The following is a 4,592-nucleotide window of genomic DNA, read 5'->3' as shown; positions in this document are numbered from 1 at the left end:
TTTCAGAGGGTGGATTTCTCCGTGTTGCTTTTTCCCCAGGTCTCCACGCCCTTGTGTGTTTCTTTTGCTTAAAGATTGCCACCTGAGCTAGCCTCTGTTGCCCATCTTCGTCCGTTTCAGAGGGTGGATTTCTCAGTGTTGCCTTTTCGCCAGCTCCCCACGCCCTTGTGTGTTTCTTTTGCTTAAAGATTGTCACCTGAGCTAGGCACTGTTGCCCTGCTTCCTCAGTTTCAGAGGGTACCTTTTTCAGGGTTGCTTTTTGACCGGGTCTCCTCGCCATTGTATTTTTTTATCTTATTTTTTTTGCTTAAAGATTGCCACCTGAGCTAGCCTCTGTTGCCCATCTTCGTCCGTTTCAGAGGGTGGATTTCTCAGTGTTGCCTTTTCCCCAGCTCCCCACGCCCTTGTGTGTTTCTTTTGCTGAAAGATTGCCACCTGAAGCCAGCCTCTCTTGCCCATCTTCGTCAGTTTCAGAGGGTGGATTTCTCAGTGTTGCCTTTTCCCCAGCTCCCCACGCCCTTGTGTGTTTCTTTTGCTTAAAGATTGTCACCTGAGCTAGGCACTGTTGCCCTGCTTCCTCAGTTTCAGAGGGTACCTTTTTCAGGGTTGCTTTTTGACCGCGTCTCCTCGCTATTGTATTTTTTTATCTTATTTTTTTTGCTTAAAGATTGCCACCTGAGCTAGCCTCTGTTGCGCTTCTTTCTCAGTTCTAGAGGGTAGATTTCTCCGTGTTGCTTTTTCCCCAGGTCTCCACGCACTTCCTTTCATTTTTCCTTAAAAATTGCCACCTGAGCTAGCCCCTGTTGCCCATCTTCGTCGGTTTCAGAGGGTAGATTTCTCAGTGTTGATTTTTCCCCATTTCTCCACGCCCTCGTGCTTTTTTTTTTATTTCCTTAAATGTCGGCGCCTGAGCTAGCTTCTTTTGCCCATCTTCGTCAGTTTCAGCGGGTAGACTCTCCGCCTGCCTTCGACAGGCCCTCTGGACTGGAAAGCTTTCCTCCTCCCGTCATCACGGTCCTTCTCGGATGACGTGCCTGGTTTCGGTTTGACCGTCCCCGCCCGCCCTGATTTTCTAAGTCCTCCCGGGAACCCCGGGGGCGCTCCAGCCGCTCCGGGAAGCGGCGGCCTCCCGGCCGCACCGGCCCAGCCCGGCCCGGGCCGCCCCCTGGCCTCTCTGGGGGGAACTCTCCCCTTCCCCTTCCCGGTGATCGCCCGAGAAACCTTTTCCGAGTCCCCCTCCTGCGGCTGGGGCTGCGCCTTGGCGGCCGGGAGCCCGCGGGCGGACACCCCGGGGCCGCACTGGGCCGGGAGGCTGGGTCCGAGGGGGCTCCGGGACGGGATCGGGCGGCCCGGCGGCCCGGCTGTGCTCCCCGGCGGGCCCGCGCTCCGGCTCCGTCCCGCTGAGGCGGTCGTCGGTCGCCGGGTGCCACCTGGCGGCCGCTTTTATATCGTCTCTTTCTCCGGAGCTCCGGCGACGCGGGCCAAGGGACGGGACTCGGCCGCGGTGACCGAGGCAGAGTCCCGGGAGGCCGGCGTCGCTGGCGGGATCTGGCCCGGTGGCGCCGGGGCGTGAGCGCGACGCCCGCTCGCCGGAGATTGGAGGTGCAGGCTACTGAGGGAGGTGGCTGTCGCCGCGCCGCCCGGTGCCGGCCGGGGTGTGGGGCCTCCCGGACGGGTCGACCAGCAGCCGCCGGTGCCCCTCCGTCCCCGGGAGGGGGTGGGGGGCCGCCGCGGGGGAACGGGCGAGGGAGCTCGTCCCGTGCCCGGCCGTCGTCCCGAGGGCGGCCCGGTGGTCGGGCCTTCCGCGTCGCCGATCCCCTTTCCGCGCCCCGCTCCGGAGGTGGGCGACCGGCCGGGGCCTTGCGGGGGAGGCCCGTGGAGGGCGCGACGGGCTCGGCCGCCGGGCTGGCCTTTTCCCCACTGGTCTTCCGAGTCGACCGGCTCTGGCGGTGGGGACCGGGCCCGGTCCTCGGATGCCTCCTCCTCCGTGGCAGTTTTTTTTTCCAAGTCCCGCCCTGGAGAAGAGCGTGGACCGGCCCCGGGAGCCCTCGAGGGCGGGCCGGGGAGGGCGTCCCCGGCCCGGACGCGTGCCCGGGGTGGGTCCGGGCCGTCGGACCGGACTTCTCTCTCCGAGTTTCGCGGGTCGCGTCTTTGTCCGGAGGCGGGAGGGGGCCGGCTCGAGGCGTAGGTGGAGCCCCGGCTGAGGGACGGGAGCCACGGTCCCGCCCCGGGCCCGGTCGCCGGAGGCGCCTCCGCGGAATTCTTTTCTAAGTCCTGACCCGGCGACTCAGAGGGAGGGACCGACCGGTCCCGGCCCGCGCGGGCGGCCCGGGGAGGCTGTCCCCGGCTCCCCCTGCCGCCACGCTTCTGGGGTCGACCAGATGGCCCCGGGAGCTCCGGGCCTGGTGGCGATGGGGTCGTGCTTGGGGTCTGGTGGCCGTGGCCGTGATCCAGGGGTTCCCCTGGTGATCCGTGGGTGGGCCCCGTCTCCGGGCGCGGCGATTCTTGCCCCCGAATGGGTGGTTTTGTGCCGCCAGGTAAGTGCTGACACGCTCTGCTCGGGTGACAGTCGCCCGAGAGCTTCCGGGTGCCTGGATGCGTGTGCGGGGAGGGCTCCGGGCTCTGGCCGAGAACCGGACGCCCGTTTCCACCCCCGCCGCTTGAGCCGCCCGCTGGGGCCTGCGCGCCGGCTCTTGTGCGTTCCAGGCGCCCCCACGACCGTGGTGCCACCTCCGGTCTCTGGTACCCGAGGGCGGCGGGGTTAGGGGCGCGGGGTCCTCTACCACGTGCACTCCCTGCCGCCGGCACCCGGGTGCGGTCGCGACTTACCCCATCCCACCGGCTCCGTGCCAGTGCGTGTCAGGCGTTCTCGTCCTGGGGTGGTCGCCCGCGCTTGCTGGAGGAGGAGAGGGGTCGGTGAGGCTGAAGCAGGCTCCTCCGCTCGCTGTCCTCGCCGGCCTTCCCTTGCTCGGGGGTCCCTCGCGTTATGCTGCCGACCGATGTGGTGATGCTGTGCTCTCCCGGGCCGGGCCTAAGCCGTGCCAGACGAGGGACGGACGTTCATGGCGAACGGGACCGCTCTTCTCGCTCTGCCCGCGGGTCCCCTCGCCCGTTCTCCCCCGCTGCGAGTGGCGTGTGGGAGGCGGCAGGGGTGCGGAATCCGGCCCGACCTCGCTCCCCCGCCCCGTGCCTCGTGGCGTGGGCGGTGTCGGGGTCTCCGTGACGCGGCGGATGCTCCGCCTGTGCCTCTTGGCTGTGTCTCGCGGGCGGCCCTCCCCGCGGTGGGGCGGGCCGTGTTGCCGCCGCGCCGCGCGCCTTCCCGGGCGCGTGAGCGCGTTCCCCAGGCCGTTGGCGGTGCCCCTGGAGCGTTCCAGGTCGTCCCTCAGGCGCCCGAGGCCGAGTGGCGGTGTCGTTCCCTGTTCCCGTCGGCCTCCTCAGGTAACCACTGTGCTGGTGTGTCTGAGGAGCGGAGGGGTCGAGTCGGTAAGGGAGGCGTGCCCCTCGTCCCCCTCGGGGTGGACGGGTGCCTCGTCGCCCCCCACGGCGTGCCGTGTGGGGGCGGGCAGGCTCGGGCGCGTGCCCGCGTGTTCCCCTTGCTGGGGTTTCCCCGCGGGTGTGGGAGTGACCGTGGCGGGCCGAGCCAGCGGCGTGGCGCTGGCTCTTTGGTTGGGAGGTGCTGTTTGATCGGCACCTCCGTCCCAGTCTCTGCCTCCCTTGGTCTCTCGGCCTGAGAGGAGGCACTGACTTGGGAGCCGCACAGGGGCCTTGTAGATCCCTAGCTAAGCCCAGTGTGGCCAGAGATGGCGAGCCCGGGGCAGCGCGGGCTCGCGGCCCTGACCACGGACGCTCCGACTTGCTCTAGGCCTTACCTCTACCGCAGACCCCTCCTGCGTTGCGTGGCCATGGTGTCTGTAAGCGCCTTGGTGGGACCGATGGCGGACGATGGGCGGGGGCGACACGCCCTCGGTGAGAAAGCCTTCTCTAGCGATCCGAGAGGGTGCCTTGGGGTACCGGACCCCCCAGCCGCCGCCCCTCCTTTGCGCGTAGTAGCCACGGACGCCACCACCGTGGCGCGTGGGCAGAGCTGCTCTTTGCCTACCGCGGCCGGCGCCTCCCCCCTCCGAGTCGGGGGAGGGTCACGCCCGGCCGGGCCGTCGTCGGGCGCGGGGCCGCGCGTGTGCGCGAGCGTGCGCGTGGTTCTCCCGTCGCGCGCTGGGGCGGGGAGAGGGCCCGGCCCCGTCCGGGCTCCGCCCCGCCGCGAGCGGCTGGCTCTCCGCTCGCTCCCGTCCCGAGCCGCAGCCGGTGGTGGCGTGCGGGCATGGGTGGGGGCCGCCGCCGCTCTCGGGCGCGTTCCCTCGGGACGTGGGCCCCGGAGCAGACCAGACAGGCAGACGGGTGGCTGGGTGGACGGGGCGGCCCCCGGCGGCGGGGGCGCCTCACGTAGGCCCCGGCGGTGGGGCCGGGCCCGCGGGAGGCCGAGGGGTGGCTGAGGCCGGCCGGCGTCCCAGGCGTCGTGGGACCGCCCTCGCGTGTCGTTGGCGGTGGGATCCCGCGTGTGTTTTCCTGGTGGCCCGTCCGCGCCCGAGGCCGTC

The sequence above is a fragment of the Equus asinus genome, unplaced genomic scaffold (genome assembly GCF_041296235.1).
Source record: "Equus asinus isolate D_3611 breed Donkey unplaced genomic scaffold, EquAss-T2T_v2 contig_279, whole genome shotgun sequence".
Classification (NCBI taxonomy): domain Eukaryota; kingdom Metazoa; phylum Chordata; class Mammalia; order Perissodactyla; family Equidae; genus Equus; species Equus asinus.
The sequence above is the reverse complement of the archived record's forward strand: the minus strand, read 5'-3'. Positions refer to the sequence as shown.